This window comes from Manis pentadactyla, chromosome 11, assembly GCF_030020395.1.
Source record: "Manis pentadactyla isolate mManPen7 chromosome 11, mManPen7.hap1, whole genome shotgun sequence".
Taxonomy (NCBI): Eukaryota; Metazoa; Chordata; class Mammalia; order Pholidota; family Manidae; genus Manis; species Manis pentadactyla.
Window position 1 is genome coordinate 64,642,904 of NC_080029.1, and position 17,447 is coordinate 64,660,350.

The 17,447-nt window shown below is 50.7% G+C and overlaps 5 non-coding genes across 5 annotated transcripts; 3 read left to right on the forward strand and 2 right to left on the reverse strand.

Moving 5' to 3' along the window:
- Positions 1–844: 844 nt before the first annotated feature.
- LOC118908119 (U1 spliceosomal RNA) lies at positions 845–1,008 on the forward strand. Its single transcript, XR_008992708.1, has one exon. It is a non-coding gene; the product is annotated as a U1 spliceosomal RNA (small nuclear RNA).
- Positions 1,009–6,175: 5,167 nt separating this feature from the next.
- On the reverse strand, positions 6,176–6,339 carry LOC130679703 (U1 spliceosomal RNA). Its single transcript, XR_008992710.1, has one exon. It is a non-coding gene; the product is annotated as a U1 spliceosomal RNA (small nuclear RNA).
- A 3,804-nt stretch (positions 6,340–10,143) lies between these two features.
- On the forward strand, positions 10,144–10,233 carry TRNAY-GUA (transfer RNA tyrosine (anticodon GUA)). The gene is given in 2 exon segments: positions 10,144–10,180; positions 10,198–10,233. It is a non-coding gene; the product is annotated as a tRNA-Tyr (tRNA).
- A 1,466-nt stretch (positions 10,234–11,699) lies between these two features.
- LOC130679704 (U1 spliceosomal RNA) lies at positions 11,700–11,863 on the reverse strand. Its single transcript, XR_008992711.1, has one exon. It is a non-coding gene; the product is annotated as a U1 spliceosomal RNA (small nuclear RNA).
- A 4,968-nt stretch (positions 11,864–16,831) lies between these two features.
- On the forward strand, positions 16,832–17,000 carry LOC130679683 (U1 spliceosomal RNA). The gene has a single exon (XR_008992706.1). It is a non-coding gene; the product is annotated as a U1 spliceosomal RNA (small nuclear RNA).
- Positions 17,001–17,447: the final 447 nt, after the last annotated feature.

A 17,447-nucleotide genomic window follows, 5' to 3' on the forward strand; every position in this document is an offset into this window, starting at 1 on the left:
CGGGGGAGGGAGGAGGCCGAAGGGCGCCTGACCCCGACCTCGGGCTCCCGAGGGACACCCGGCTGGCTTTAGCCTGGTTTTTTCTCTCTTCAAATCTTCGAATCCTGGTGCTCGCAGCAGGGTCGCTAAATTAGGCTACTGCGTATTCTGAAGCACTTGGTGTCGCTTTTACTCAGAAAGACACCATGGATAAACATTACCACGATTTCTTATTGAGGCGACTCAGCTCTTGAGGTCGGCCGGGCAGAAAGGCCTTTCCTGAGTTTTCGATGACTCGAAGGTGAGTTTGAGCAGGCGAGGGCAAAAACGGGCTGAAACTTCCTTTTTTCAGAAAGGAAGGTGAGGCCAAACCCGAGCCCTGAATCCCCCCCCTCCCCCGCCACCCTTCGACGGCGCTCAGCTGGCCGGGCGCCCCGAGATCCGCGTCTCTTCTCGGGTCTCGGTTCCAGGTCGCGGCCCGTCGCCCCGCCCAACTGCGCCCGCCGGGCCCCGGAGCCTCCGGCGGGTCTCCGGCAGGGAGTGTGGGCGGGGTGGGGATTCGTAGGTCCCCGGTCGCGGGGGTGGGAGATGAGAAGCCGGGAACCCCGGCCCCCACGGCCCCGCCACGGCAAGGGCGTGGCGAATGCAGATGAGCACGCGCGCGGAGGCTGCCGGTCCTGCCCCGCCGGCGCCTGCACGCCCCGCGTCGACCACCGCCCAGCGCGGCGGCGGGGTCGCTTGGTGGGCAACGGCGGGGCGAGGGGTGTGCGGGGGGGCTGCGGCGCGGTGGCGGCGCGAGGGTAGTGACCGTGTGTAAAGAGCGCGGCGGGCTTGAGGGAGTGCGTGTGGGCGAGCACTGCAACTCATACTTACCTGGCAGGGGAGATACCATGATCACGAAGGTGGTTTTCCCAGGGCGAGGCTTATCCATTGCACTCCGGATGTGCTGACCCCTGCGATTTCCCCAAATGTGGGAAACTCGACTGCATAATTTGTGGTAGTGGGGGACTGCGTTCGCGCTTTCCCCTGGCTTTGTTGGGTATAAAGTTAGATTATGCGGGATGGACGGTGCCCTTCAGTGTCTATGTGGTCTGCAGCGCCTTAGCTTTCTCCTGTCCCCATCTGGGTGTGCTGCGGCTCCGTGCGGGGATCTGAGCGACCAGGGGCTGGGGCGCGCGGGCGGGCTGGTCTTGGAGTGCCGGATTCGGGAACGAGAAGTGCGGGTGAAACGAAGGTGAGAGCAGCCGGGGAAGCGAGTCGGGCGAGTCGAAAATTGGGGTTCTACTATGAATCGGTAGCATTTTTCTCAGTTCCATATGCCAATGGCCTGGGAGTGCTTGCCTGGGTCCTTCGAAGCTTCTGCAGCACTTGCCGCACTTTTTGGTAAAGGCTCAAGCTTTTTTACCTTGGGTCATTTATTTGCTATCAAGTGAAAGAAAAAGCAGTTGGATGCATGCTTCCCGTGTGAAGCCAACACGCAGGGAGGACTAGACGCTATGCTTTCTGGAAATAACTGACGTTGAGTACTGAACTCAGTTCAATTTCATTTCACTTTGCACTCCCAGTATATGGACACGGTCTGGATTTAAGGCCAACAACTTAATTATTGGTAATTACTGGAAGTGCCAAGAGTGGGACCATCATTGCTACTTTTTATATTAATACCAAAGTAAAAGTAGTATGTATCCAAATACCCTAAATGTGACAAGAAATGTCTTAACTGGCTTGACTGGAACAGGCTCTTTATAGCAGAAAGGAATCTTCTTTTAACTATACTGCAAGAGAACTGTAGGGGTACAACCCCACTAATGAACTTGTTCTCACCCTGGCTATGGTAGGACTGTGATACTCAGTATAACTACAGATGGCCATAAGGATGGTGATGCTAAATTACAAACTGGATGGCCCCTGATCATGTCTCTCAGTCATGTCTGCTGTCTTCTTAACTACAGCGTGTCTCTGTGTGTGTGTGTGTGTGTGTGTGTGTGTGTGTGTGTGCGCGCGCGCGATAAGGGCACCTTGGATGTGAAATCTGGACTGACATAAGGTGGACTCTGGCCTTACAGCAAGGGGCACACAAACGTACCCCAGACAGAAGACAGTTCAGTTACCATCTAATGAAGTCGTGCATTCATCCCCAATTCCTCTCCCCAAGAGTTGATTTGAGGCTGTAAGGATAAAGGGATGTGGAGGACCAGAGGTGCAGGGACAGCAGAGAGGAGGAAGTGGGCTGTGTTGAGAGAAACTGCCATTCTCGTATTTCCTCTTGCATTTTTCTCGGTCGTTCCTTGTGTCTGTCCAAATAAAGTTTAACTTTCCCCTTAGAAGGGTACTAATCCTATAAATACCATAATTTGCTTCGGATGAGGGCCTTCTAAGAACCTCTGTAAATACATTAATTTATCCAAACAGGGAACCATCTTCAGGCCACTGTGAGTCTGGATTCTCATATGCATAACCATTCCAAATGTGTGTGAGAGACTAGCCATTTAACAGAAACACCTGCCTGCAATAGCTACCACTGTTTTTGTACCCTCAAAGCTAACAGTGATCCAGACAGGATTTTAGAGATTTTATGACCCATATTTACTCAGTATCTTGATATTGGTGAGGGTAGTTCTTCCAGGTGGTAATCCTAGGAGCAGAGCTGCAAGGGTGACTTAAAAAAAAAAAATAATAATAATAATAATAAATAAATAAGTAAATTTCTTGCCTGACTGTTGTTTCTATCATGAGACTTTTAACTGGTTCACTTAAATGAAGAACTGCCAGACCAGCCTGTCCTTGTTGCCAGCTTTTTGGGGAAAATAAATCTCCGGCCAACTAAGTGAATCCCCTCCACAGAGGTAGAAGAAAGGAAGTAACCGGTTTTATTGAAAAAACATTAAACTAGACTGTAATGTGCATCTCAGACAATCCACTGAAGAGATTGAAAAGACAGTGTATTATTCCACTTACATTGTTACATTATTTCAACCCCAAGCACCCAAGCACCTTATGATTCCTCTACATTCCTGAAGCCTTAACAGAAACCCTGTTTCCTTGGTTTCTTTGGCTTCCCACCACACTGGCCAAGAGGAGGAGGGATTTGAGAACTTTTTGAGTATTTCCTCATCATTACCAGGTCTGGTTTCTCCTGAGACTGCCCCTTGGCCTGTAGCCATCCCTGCTGCCTCTTCTCTCACAAGGACACCTGTCATATTGCATTAAAGCCCCACTTTCATGACCTTATTTAACCTTAATGACCTCTTTAAAGACCCTATCTCCAAACACAGTCACGTTGGTGGCTAGGGCTTCAACATAAAAATTTGGGGAGATACAATTCATTCCATAACAGTAAGAAGGTTTACCCTGGTATACAGGCAGGCAGATTTAACTCATTTTATGTATGTGCTCAACAACTTGTCCTCAGTAAGAGGATATGACAGTATCATTGACTGTGCATAGCTCATCCTAATTTTAACTGGAGGTAATTGTAGTGGCCATCTGTCTTAATTCCCTGTTGCCCAAAAAGAAAATAAAACTGCCATCTCAATGGCTAGTAGGTTGTTACCTAGAGCCAACTACCAAGCTAAAAGTCCCTGAGATAGAGATCAGGTATTGCCTTCCTTCTTTACATTTAAAAGAGATGGTTTCAAGGCCTTCTATGTGGAGGGCCGGATGTAAGATCACTTCCGGAAATGAGATCACCAGATACAGAAGTGACAACACCGAATATGAGATTAGCTCGGAAGTGACATCATTGTGAGCCTGTGTATATAAGCTGTGGTCAGAAATAAAACTGTGTCACTTGTCTGCCACCAGCGGTCAGTGAACCTCCTTATCCCAACTTTGGTCTTTGTGTCTTTCTTGTATCTATCTCTGTGTTTCTCTTTATCTCCCACCCACTCCTCTCAAGTTCAGCTGGTTTGCAGAGCTGGTCTCTGCACTTCAAGACATTCCTGGACTATACACTGGCAAGAGGCTTATTTAGCTGTTAATAAGATTTACATATTATATCTCAGAGGGGAAATCAAGAATTTACAAATTTTCTAAGACAGAGTGTCTCTTTCCCTTTTGGTACCGTACCAGGGGGAAAAATTGTTTTACAATTTCATATTTACTGTTACATTACACGTGTCCCAGTTGCTGTAAGTGCTGGGGAGGCCTGGACATTACGGGACTGAGGAAGGTGAAATGGCAATATTACACTGGAGGAAAAGTCCATGTCAGGATGGTGGCCCTGAATCTTAAAATACAATCACAGAGTCTCTTGTTTCTTCCTGGGAACATGTTCCTAGGTCATCAAGATTCTCTCCATCCAGCAATCATGTCAGGCCTATCTAGATGGCCAGTTTTGTCTGGTCTCCCAAGTCCATTAGAGGAGAGCACAGTACCCTGTTTGGGGACAGCCTCATAGCAGCCTTCACTGCCACCAGACATCTATGTCTACTTGGGGGCAGAATGATGCAGTTCCAGTCCTTTCTGAAGAGACAGACCAGCACCTGCCCACTGCTGGAAAAATGAGAACTACCACTGCCCCCAGTCCTTCTGGGCAGTGATCACCAGCTCTAGAGATCCCACCTCGCCGGGGAAGGGTCTCACCTCGATGGGTCTTTCAAGCCCTCACAGTGAGATACCTGCATGTCCCAGATTCAGAGTCCAGACCTTCTTTATTCAGCCTGCGGTTCGGGATTCTGGATTTTGGGATATTTCCCCCAGGCCCTGTCCATCTGCCATTCACTACTTATGATGCTGGGGTTCTTGTTTGCAGAGTCGAAGAATGAACTTCACAAACACTCAAAATAGGAGAGCAAGTGAGAGGCTTTTATTTAGAGATAAAGTAAGAGGAAAGAGCTCCTGGCTTGCACCAGGACGGGACAAGAGTCTCGAGTGTTGTGTTGTCTAGGGGCAGCTTCTTGGTCTTGGGAACATATCAATCAAGACTGCCTATCCTGCTTCCAAGGTGGGCTGAATTATTGTCTGTTATATTAAAATACGTATTTGTTTTTTGATTCCTAGGGTTTTAAAATGCAATCTTATAAGATGGAATCCTTCCTGTTTTTACTATGTTCTTCGTTACTGGGCTGGCTTGCCATTATTATTATTTTTCTCTTTCTTTCCAAAGTGCTTGTATCATTTTTATTCCAACCAGCAATGTATGAGAATTCTAGTTTGGCTTGCCATTATTAATTGCACAGGTTGCAAATATTTTGATCACACACACACACGCACACACACACACACACACACACACACACACACACACACACACACACACACACAGAGACACGCTGTAGTTAAGAAGACAGCAGACATGACTGAGAGACATGATCAGGGGCCATCCAGTTTGTAATTTAGCATCACCATCCTTATGGCCATCTGTAGTTATACTGAGTATCACAGTCCTACCATAGCCAGGGTGAGAACAAGTTCATTAGTGGGGTTGTACCCCTACAGTTCTCTTGCAGTATAGTTAAAAGAAGATTCCTTTCTGCTATAAAGAGCCTGTTCCAGTCAAGCCAGTTAAGACATTTCTTGTCACATTTAGGGTATTTGGATACATACTACTTTTACTTTGGTATTAATATAAAAAGTAGCAATGATGGTCCCACTCTTGGCACTTCCAGTAATTACCAATAATTAAGTTGTTGGCCTTAAATCCAGACCGTGTCCATATACTGGGAGTGCAAAGTGAAATGAAATTGAACTGAGTTCAGTACTCAACGTCAGTTATTTCCAGAAAGCATAGCGTCTAGTCCTCCCTGCGTGTTGGCTTCACACGGGAAGCATGCATCCAACTGCTTTTTCTTTCACTTGATAGCAAATAAATGACCCAAGGTAAAAAAGCTTGAGCCTTTACCAAAAAGTGCGGCAAGTGCTGCAGAAGCTTCGAAGGACCCAGGCAAGCACTCCCAGGCCATTGGCATATGGAACTGAGAAAAATGCTACCGATTCATAGTAGAACCCCAATTTTCGACTCGCCCGACTCGCTTCCCCGGCTGCTCTCACCTTCGTTTCACCCGCACTTCTCGTTCCCGAATCCGGCACTCCAAGACCAGCCCGCCCGCGCGCCCCAGCCCCTGGTCGCTCAGATCCCCGCACGGAGCCGCAGCACACCCAGATGGGGACAGGAGAAAGCTAAGGCGCTGCAGACCACATAGACACTGAAGGGCACCGTCCATCCCGCATAATCTAACTTTATACCCAACAAAGCCAGGGGAAAGCGCGAACGCAGTCCCCCACTACCACAAATTATGCAGTCGAGTTTCCCACATTTGGGGAAATCGCAGGGGTCAGCACATCCGGAGTGCAATGGATAAGCCTCGCCCTGGGAAAACCACCTTCGTGATCATGGTATCTCCCCTGCCAGGTAAGTATGAGTTGCAGTGCTCGCCCACACGCACTCCCTCAAGCCCGCCGCGCTCTTTACACACGGTCACTACCCTCGCGCCGCCACCGCGCCGCAGCCCCCCCGCACACCCCTCGCCCCGCCGTTGCCCACCAAGCGACCCCGCCGCCGCGCTGGGCGGTGGTCGACGCGGGGCGTGCAGGCGCCGGCGGGGCAGGACCGGCAGCCTCCGCGCGCGTGCTCATCTGCATTCGCCACGCCCTTGCCGTGGCGGGGCCGTGGGGGCCGGGGTTCCCGGCTTCTCATCTCCCACCCCCGCGACCGGGGACCTACGAATCCCCACCCCGCCCACACTCCCTGCCGGAGACCCGCCGGAGGCTCCGGGGCCCGGCGGGCGCAGTTGGGCGGGGCGACGGGCCGCGACCTGGAACCGAGACCCGAGAAGAGACGCGGATCTCGGGGCGCCCGGCCAGCTGAGCGCCGTCGAAGGGTGGCGGGGGAGGGGGGGGATTCAGGGCTCGGGTTTGGCCTCACCTTCCTTTCTGAAAAAAGGAAGTTTCAGCCCGTTTTTGCCCTCGCCTGCTCAAACTCACCTTCGAGTCATCGAAAACTCAGGAAAGGCCTTTCTGCCCGGCCGACCTCAAGAGCTGAGTCGCCTCAATAAGAAATCGTGGTAATGTTTATCCATGGTGTCTTTCTGAGTAAAAGCGACACCAAGTGCTTCAGAATACGCAGTAGCCTAATTTAGCGACCCTGCTGCGAGCACCAGGATTCGAAGATTTGAAGAGAGAAAAAACCAGGCTAAAGCCAGCCGGGTGTCCCTCGGGAGCCCGAGGTCGGGGTCAGGCGCCCTTCGGCCTCCTCCCTCCCCCGCCCCCCCGCACTGCCCCCAGCACGCACACAGGGTGGCCGCACGACGTGCCCTCTGGCCCTTTCTTGACTCGGACTCTGTCAAAGGTAAACACCGCAGACAGTAATTAAAGGGGTGAAAACAGATTTGTATTCCATCACTACTGACAGGGGGGGGGAAAGAGCCGCGCTCCATTCCGATTTGAGCAGAGGTGACTTGAGAGTTTTAAAGGGAGAATGAGAGGGAGGCGGCTCAGCAGAGCCAGAGAAGGGAAAAACCACAAAGGGTTGTTCGGTAGAAACACACCGAGGCCAGCTGTGTTTGTTAGCCCGCAGTTACTGAAGCTAGGATGCTGTGGGTCCTCCCACGGAGACTGGGAGACAGAGGCCCTCTCCTTCCTGTTGGCATTTCAAAGGAACGGCCCTCGGTCCTTGAGAGACGCACTTTGGATTTGTAAGAGCTCCAGCTTCACAACTGTAAGCACTTTTAAATAAATGCTCTTAAGAAGAGGAGGTCAGGGCCCCGTGTCAGGCAGGCGTTTGGGGGGCGGGGGTGTGTGGGTAAACTTATAATATTTCCAGAGTATCTCGCCTGGCTTTAGTGCGTCTGCATATCAACAGGTGTTCCTCAGGGGTGGAGAAACTTTCATCCCCATTATCAGTGGGTAATTACCGGGGTAACCAAGGACTTATCTCAACCTGAGAGGTTAGGGGGGGGTGCGGGTTTTGCTTCTGCCGGAGCAGGAAAGAGAGAGGGCCCCGGGCTGCAGTTTGTAAGCAATAAACGGAAACTTTATTTCTCCCCTTGACTGATTTCGGTTTTAGAGGTATTTTGTCCCGGGATTTCCTCTTCCCGGAGTTACAGGAGGTCAGTTTTAGGGACGGGGTCTTATGCTGCCAGAAGCCATGCTAGAGTCTGGTCCCATCTCTTGGTGCGGGAAACGGTTTGGATGCCTTGGTATGTGCTGAGAGTTCTGCAGTTCTCAGCTTAAGAAAGTCTCTGTTTTGTGATCAGACAAGATAAGTCTGCACCTTCCCCTGGCTGAACCCTGGCTTCTTGGGTTCTGATCTCCTCTTTGATGACATTGAAATTTAGATTTGCCCACCCAGCAACTTTCCTGAGTGCATGCCCTATGTTCGGGAATTTGGGAACCAAAAGGCCGCTGGGTGCTCATATTTTAGAGAAGGGGCGTGGGGATGGGAGAAGATCAACAGTGGGCACCATAGGTAAATTTACCATAGGTGTATGTTAGGTGTTAAGTGCTGTGAAAACAGAAGAAAGGGAGGAGAGAAAGGGGACCTAGAGTCGAGTAAGGAGCAGGTTGCTGTGTTAAATTGGGTGGTGAGAAGGGGCCGCCATTGAGAAGGCGCCCTGTGAGTAAAGACTTGGAGGAGGTGAGGGAGTTGGTCATGGGGGTATCTGGGAGAAGAGCGTCCCTAGCACAAAGATCGGCTAGAGCAGAGGCCCGGGGCAGGAAGGACTGTGTTTGGAGAATAGCAAGGAGGCCCCGTGTCCAGGGCAAAATTAAAAACTTGTACAAAATTAAGTCAGAGAAGTGACTGGGTCGGGGTAAGGGCATGAGAGTCTTGTAGACCGTGGGAAGGCTTTAAATCTGAGAGAGCCAGAGGTTTTGGTTTTCAGCGGAGGAGTGGCTTGATCTGACCCTGTCCCCCGCCAAATAAAAATCGCCCTGGCTGCAAGGGTGGCGAAAGCTGGGATATCAGGAGACTGTGGAGAGCCGGATGTGAGAGAGGCACGGCCGCCACATGCCGCAGGTTCCGCTCAAGCAACTACCTGCCAGCAGCACCACCCCCACCCTCACCCCCGTTAAGCGGAGGTACAAGAGCTAAGCTTAAAAGGCTACAAGAAGAAGAGCTTCCGAGATCAGCACGGAAGTGAGAACATTGTGGGCGGCACACGGAAGTGAGCCGTGGGTACAAAAACTGTGCATAGAATTAAAACTGCGCCACTGGTCCGCCGTCAGCGGGCCGTGGACCGACCTCCTGGTCCCAACTTCGATCTCTTGTGTTTTTCTTGCATCTCCCACCCACCCCTCTCAGGTTCGGCGGGATTGCAGAGCTGGACTCTGCAGGAGACTTGCATAATCCAGGCAAGATGATGGCTTTGAATGGTGCCAGTATTTGCCACACCAGGGGAAAAAAAAAAAAAAAGAAAGAAAGAAAAAGAATTGGTATAAGGATTATTTCCATGAAAGACATTTAAAAACAGCAGGTGGGGAAGCGGCATTCATACCAGTTGTTATCCCTACTGCCAACAAAGGAAAAATAAGAAGAGATGATCATCGACGAATTACGCTTTTAAATCACCCAGACAAGGGAGGATCTCCCTATCTATAGCGGCCAAAATCAGCGACGCTAAAGATTTACTAGAAGGTCAAGCTAAAAGTATGAAGTAAATGTATGAATTTTAAGTTCTTACTAGTCTGTGTGTATGAGTACCAGCTTTTTATAATAAATGCCGCAAATCTACAAACAAGTATATATATAATAAGTGAAATGAAATAAAAAAATTTAAAAAGCAGGTAGCTAGGCGGTTCGCAGTGCCTACCCAGTGCCCATTCTAGCGGGTTCTCCTCGTGTCCTCCCCCGCCGGGCCCACGCATCCGCTTCGCCTACGCTCCCCGCCTGCCCCTCTCGGCCGCCTTCTGGCCACGGACCAATGTCATCCCCACCTGTAGAAAGGGGCTCGGGGAGGGGAAAGGAGGCGAGAGGCGAGAGCCCCGGCCGAGGCATCCTGAAAGTCGTGGTCCTGGGATGCCAGGCCACTGCCAAGCCCGGGCAGCAGCCACGCAAAGGACTGGTTCCGCCCGCCGGGACAGGGGCGCTGTGGCGGTTGTGCGAGGCTCTATCCGGAGGGGGGGGCCTGCGACCAAAAGCCAAGGCGTGTTGGGTCTGGGGCGGTCCAGCGTCTTGGCCTCCGTCATTTCCAGAAAAAGTAATGACCCGGGCCGGCCAACGTGCGCCCTTCGATAGCTCAGCTGGCAGAGCGGAGGACTGTAGAGTGGACCCGTGCGGACATCCTTAGGTCGCTGGTTCGATTCCGGCTCGAAGGAAGTGCCTGCTGCTTTTGCGGCTCCGCAGCAGACTCACTCCTACAGGCCCAAGTCGGCCACTCGCGTGCTGTCGTCGCGACAAGCACCTGCGCCTGCTTCCCGCGGTCCGCGAGCACATGCCCTGCGGCGCCTAGCGGTCGGCCGCGTTGCTCCTGCCTTGCCGCGCAGGCGCGCCACATCCCGCGCCCCTTCCACTTTTATTCTCACCCGCCGCTGCCGCTCCGGCTCCGGCTCCCGCTCCCGGTCGCGGTCCAGCGCGCGGGCTCTGCCACCGCGGCTCTGCTCACCGTCGACAGATGCCCGGCCAAACAGGCGGGCAAAGAGGATCTGCCCATGGCAAGCTCTGGAGGCTGACAGGCATACAGGCCATCACACTGGTCACGGAGAAGCATGGCATCCTTCACGAAAACCCTCAACCTCGGTCTCAGTCTCCTTGCTCTGCCTTCGCGGAGGATGATCACCGTCACTGTCTCTCCCACTTGCAGTCTCTCTCGCCGCCTCGCCCCCGCCCCTGCCCCTCCCCTCCCCTCCCCTCCCCTCCCCTCCCCTCCCCCCCCCCCCATCCCTACACCGCCCGTTCCCTGTGTCTCTCAAAGGGTTCAGAAATAGATAGACCTATACGGAGACAGAAAACCCTCTTCCAGTCTGGCTTAATCTACTTGTGGGTCAGAACTGCCACCCTGAGATTTTTCCAAGCCATTGCCAATCGCGCGCTTGCATCGAGGCAGAGGAAGAGAGCGGCAGATGATTTAGAGCGGACTTAAGAGCTCAGAGTGAGCCCTGACAGTGGGGCCCGATGGGGCTGAGGGTGGCGGATGGGGGTGGAGGTGGGAGGTGGGCAGCTGTCATCATGGAGGGGCACGCGGATTCACCTTCTTAACACAGGCCACTGGCGTGAGCTCTTACCGCTGAATCGGCAGGGCCTGTAGGGGAAGATGCTGAGGCCCAACCAGAGAGCAAGCACCGAGGAGGAAATGGGCCGGGCTTTCACCGAGAAGGAGGGCTTCATTCACCTTGGGGACGACGCCGGGGCAGGAGTGGAGGTGTGGGTGCAGAAAGAAGGCCAGAGAGTTGCTCACGTCCCTCCTTGTGGGAAGGAAACTCCAGGGAGTGGGTGTGCAGTTGGAGCGCATCACAGAGAGGACTCTCGATGGGCGTGAGGCCCCCTTGAAGCCTCGCGGGTGTCCAGCCGCTGTCCTCCCCTGATCTCTGAACCCACAAGCTCTATTTTCGTTTCTGGTTCCGCCCTTCAGAAAATGCGTCTCCTCCCCTGACAAACTGGCTAAGAGGCGGCCACACCGAGCATTGAGAGCAGGGAAAGTAAAAGGACACGAGAAAAAGCCTGCGGGACAACAGCACAAGAATCCCTAAACACCGATAAATAAGGGAAGAAGCACCCCTGCCTTATCCCTGTGCAAGGAAAGCCAGAGGCACGCGACAGCAGCCTGATATTTAACGCTTCATGCCAGGGGAAAGCGCGAACGCAGTCCCCCACTACCACAAATTATGCAGTCGAGTTTCCCACATTTGGGGAAATCGCAGGGGTCAGCACATCCGGAGTGCAATGGATAAGCCTCGCCCTGGGAAAACCACCTTCGTGATCATGGTATCTCCCCTGCCAGGTAAGTATGAGTTGCAGTGCTCGCCCACACGCACTCCCTCAAGCCCGCCGCACTCTTTGCACACGGTCACTTCCCTCGCGCCGCCGCCGCGCCGCAGCACCCCCCGCACACCCCTCGCCCCGCCGTTGCCCACCAGGCGACCCCGCCGCCGCGCTGGGCGGTGGTCGACGCGGGGCGTGCAGGTGCCGGCGGGGCAGGACCGGCAGCCTCCGCGCGCGTGCTCATCTGCATGCACCACGCCCCTGCCATGGGGCGGGGACCGGGGTCCCCGGCTTCTCGTCTCCCGCTCTGCGGCCGCGGAGACCTGCCGGAGGCTCGGGGGCCCGGCGGGCGCAGTTGGGCGCGGCGACCGGTCGTGATCTGGAGCCGAGACCCGAGAAGACGGGGATCTCGGGGCGCCTGGCGGCAGCTGAGCACCCTCAGGGGTGAGGCGGATCAGGGCTCAGGTCCGGTCTCACCTTCCTTTCAGCAAAAATGACACGCAAAAGTGTCGATTAAACATTAAATACGAAGATCGGAGTTTCATCACCACTTTAACACGCGTTGACCAAAATCAACACAGTTATTGTACTAAAGAGAGTTTATTCAGGTCTAACTGTGAACCATACAGCTTGTGAGGAGAGTCAATCCGAGAGTTGCGAATAGATTGCTCAGAAGCTTTTTTTGTCTGGAAACATCTTCTATACTTTTATACAACAGGAGCAGGAAAGAGGTTACATTAATCAATGTATCAAAGCAGCGTGTCAAGGGCACATCTGGTTAGGGTCTTAAAAGAGCATACTATGCACATTTCAGTGCGAGAGGAGGCAAAGATTAGGACTGCTAATCATTCTCCTAGAGAATTCTACCAAGGAGGTGCGAACCATACTCCCAACCCACTCATCTTCTTTGAGGGGGCCCAGGCCGTTTCTCCTCTCTGCCATGGGTGAGGGGCTGCGACAGCCTTGCTGACACAGGGGAGAAGCTGCATGGCATCTTCGCAACACAGCATGAGTCGTCCTGGCCGATTTGGGACGCCAGAGCTTGCTCAGCTCTCCTTGCCTGTGGGACCACCGTTGGGGAACCACAAGAATTTCATCGTTTCACACATGACGAACATTCTCACGATCTAATCATTCTCTTGATCTTTCTTTAGGATTGCAGGCATACCTCACTTCATCATTCTTCCGTAGATACTGTGTTTTCGACAAATCTGAAGGTTTGTGGCAAGCCTGGAGCAAGTCTATCAGCACCATTTTCCCCATGGCATTTGCTCACTTTGTTTCTCCATGTCACATTTTGGTAATTATCACAATATTTCAGACTTTTTCGTTATGATTATATTTGTAATATTGATCTGTGATTAGTGATTATGACTGGCTGAAAGCTCAGATGAGGGTTAGCAATTTTTAGCAATAAAGTATTTTCCAATTAAGGGATGTACTTTTTAAAATATATATAATGCTATTGCCCATTTAACAGACTACAGTACAATGTAAACATAGCTTTTATATGCATTGAGAAACCAAAAAATTAATTTGAATTGCTTTATTGTGACATTTGCTTTATTGTGGTGGTCTGGAACTTAACTTGCAATATCTCCAAGGTCTGCTTGTATGTAGTAACCTAATCTTGCAACAGTGACAGGAAAATGAACAGAGAATTTCAGGGCCAGGCATCCATTTATGGGGTAGATGTGTGGGCCAGGGAGGGGTGTTACATGGTCTCTGAAAATCAAGTGAACAGAAACGTGACATTTCTGTCAGGGAATGGGCGTGTGTGTGGAGGGGTTGGGAGGAGGGAGGTTTGATTGTTGGTTGCTCCAGGAAGTTTCCTTTCCTAGTGTGTATTTCCTAAAAACAAAGAGTTCTCTTACCTAACCCCAGTACAATTATCAAAAAAGAAAGAAAAATTAACAGGGATACAATATTATCATTTACTCTATAGACATTATTCCATTTCCATCAATTGTCCCAATAATGTCCTTTATAGCAAAAGAACATTCAAAATCACATTTTGCATTCACTTGTCATGTCTCTTTAACCTGAAATGGTTCCCAGGTTGTTTTTTATATTTCATCATGTAGGCATTTTTTAAGACGACGAGCCAGTTATTTTGTAGACTATCCTTCCGTTTTGGGGTTGTCCTATGTTTCATCATAATTACATGAAGGTATTCATTTTTGACACAAAGGCTGCATAAATGATATCGTGTCCGCTATGGTTTGACTTGTGTCCCTCCAAAAAATTTGCTGAAGTCCTAATCCCGATGATACCTGTGAATGCGACCTTATTTAGAAATAGGATCTTCGCAGATACAATCAAGTCAACGTGAGGTCACCAGAATGCACCCTAATCCAATCTGATTGTTGTCCTTGTAAGAAGAAAATGCCATGAAAGACAGAGACTCGAGAGGAGAATGTCATGTGATGACAGAAGCAGAGACTGGAGTGGTGTAGCTGCAAGCCAAGGGCTGACTCCCGTTACTAGAAGCTGGCAGAAGGCAAGGAAATATTCTACCCAGAGTCTCAGAGGGAGCACGGCCCTACTGACACCCTGATTTTGGACTTCTGGTTTCCAGAACTGTGAGAGAATAACATCTGTTGTTTTAAGCTACCCAGTTTATGGCACTTTATTACGACAGCCCTAGCAAATCAATGTAGTGTCCTCCTCTGGGCGTCACACTTGGGGGCACGTGAAGCCTGTTCAATTATTGGCACTGTTAACATCGATCACTTGATTAAGGTAGTGTATCAGTTATCCGTTGCTGTGTAACAAATTACCCTGAAACTTCGTGATTTAGAATAACGATCAATTTATCTGTTCACAGTTCTCTGAGTCAGCAGGTCTGGCTGGGCCCAGCTGGGCAGCTCTGCTGGTCTCAGATGAAACCCTCAGGCAGCTACAGGCAGCTTGGGGGACATTTGGGCCCTGGTCGGTAGGGGACCTCAGCTGACCTCAGCTGACGTGTTTCATCCTTACTCCTGTGACCTCACCCTCCTGTAGACTAACCCAGGCTTCTTCTCATGGTGGTTTCAGCACAGTACGTGAGAGCAAGTCCAAGTCAGCAAGTGTTTCTCAATTTTTCTGCTTGCCTCACATTTACTAATGTTCTGTTAGCCGAAGCAAATCGCATAGTCAAGCCAAGTCAATATGGGAGGGTACCGCAGAAGCATGTGGGTAAATGGGGCCAGTACTGCAACTATCTGCCACTGGAGATGTTCATCAGATTTGTCCTTTGTAATTGTTAAGCACTTTTGATGGAGATAATTTGAGGATACATAAATATCCTGTCCTCCTCAAACTTTAACACAATAGCGTTTAGCATCCATTGTTGACTCCTGCATTATGATTGCCAAATGTTGACTTCCTGATTCCATCATTCATTCTACATTTATTGGTTGGCATTCTATTATAAGGAAGAACGTTCCCTCCCTCTCTATGTACTATCAATATGAACGCACAGTTGTTATTTTATTCAGTGTTCATAGTCCATATAACTGTTCTTAATTATTTTCATGCTCACATGTTGTCTGATTGGGCCTATGAAAGTCCCTTCAAATCAGCTACTGTGCCCTTTTGACATGTCCATATGATTTTGGGGGCATTTCCTTCTTCACTGGCACAAGATGGTCCAGGCTTATCTTGTGCCTTCCACAACTCCTGAAAAGTCACCTAGTTCTGGGGAATGGCATACAGAAAGCCAGATCAGGGCACTAGGTATGCTCTTTGCTTGTAGGCCCCTTCAGTAGATTGAGCTAGGCAATGCATGTATTTCCTAAACATATCTGTATCTGTTAAAAATAATGATCCCACACATGACGTCTTCAATTCCAATTTTCAACTTAACATCACATGGTTCCTCCTTGCTCCCAGCCCCCCAACTCCATATTCGTATCTCCTTTCCCCAGCACTGAGAACTTTGACTCCCAACATCCGTGTATCCACCAGCACAATCCCACAGCGCGCACACAGCATTATTACTGAGGCGTTACAACCACGTGACTATAAAAAAAAAAAAAACCCACCACGGGACAGTTTAATATTTGTTTGCAGTTCTTGTCCTTAGACTTGAACATGCTTACAGTCAATGTACTGTATTCAAAAGTCATTTCAGTTGGCTATTATTGTTATTTTTTCTATTTCAGTCTGCTTACGAGGGTCATCGAAGATAGTTTCATTTATGCTTATAGCCAGTGTGAAAGGTCTTTTCCCCCTGTACTTAAAAAAAAAAAATATGTAAAACATTATCAGAGTTCCAAAAGTCAAAATTGCATAGAAAGGTACACTCAGAAAAGCGTCACTCTCTCCTACTCACTCCTGTAGGTGATTTCATCAGTTCGGGTTTATCAGTCTTAGGGATTCTTTTGCAAGACTGTGGCTAATTTTCGTACTTTCACATTTTGCCCAAAGGGTAACAACATACTGCATACAGTTTTGCACTTTATTTTTTTTCCTTGACATAGTCAAAAGAGCCATATCTAGAGAAACCTAGAGGTCAAACAAACCTAACCAGCTCGTGGACACAAGGGCAGCTTAAAGAAAAAGTAAACAAACCATAATTCCTCCTGAAGGCTAAGTAGCCCCAACAACTGTGATTTCCCAGTGGGGAAAAGGCTAGAAAAAGTAGGTAAATCACAGGCGTCAATCGATACTACAAACGAATATTCACTTCAAATACGAGCGTCAGAACCGACCTCTCCTGGGCTTCTCTCTCTCTCTTCGTTAGGGTGGGTGGAAGTAAAAGCAGCGTCCAGACAGCACTGGGCGTGGCATATGCAGATGAACACGCGCGCGGAGGCTGCCGGTCCTGCCCCGCCGGCACCTGCACGCCCCGCGTCGGCCACCGCCCAGCGCGGCGGCGGGGTCGCCTGGTGGGCAACGGCGGGGCGAGGGGCGTGCGGGGGGCTGCGGCGCGGCGGCGGCGGCGCGAGAGAAGTGACCGTGTGTAAAGTGTGGAGGGCGCGAGGGACTGTGTGTGGGCGAGCGCAGTAGCTTGTAGTTACCTGGCAGGAGGAATTCCGCGATCACGAAGATAGTTTCTTTTTTTCAGGGCGAGGCCTAGCCGTTGCGCTCAGGTTATGCTGATCGCTGCGGTTTCCCTGTCAGTGAGGAACCGGACTGCATGATTTGGGGTAGCGGGGGACTGCGTTCGCGCTGTTCCCTGGCCCTACGGTGGTAGTGAGTGTAGCTTTGTGGCTCTGTATCGGCCTCGCGTCTTTGTGGTTATGAGCTTTCGCGTGATCCATTGTGTTTTACCAGCCCTTAAGTAACCGCGAAGAGCGTGGCTGTGCCGGGTTTTCGTCGTTTGCTTCTTTTCGTCTTTTAAGTTCTTCGGTCGCAGTTCTTACTTCCTAGTGTCTTTTTTGTTTCGCACGCTTTTTGCCGAGGAGCACTCCGAACGGGGGAGGGGAAAAAAAAAAAGGGGTGGTCGGCGGCGCGTTGATCTCCGCGTCCAGCCAGCCTGGGAACGAAGCAGCGGTGAAAGAAAGGTTAAGCCCAAAACTACTTCGTGTTTTTTAGCTCTCCGTAGCTAGGGTTTTATGCTGTACGGGCTGTAGAGAGCTCTAGCTCTCCCCCATTAATTTTCTTTCCACGTCGCTTAAGACGGGTG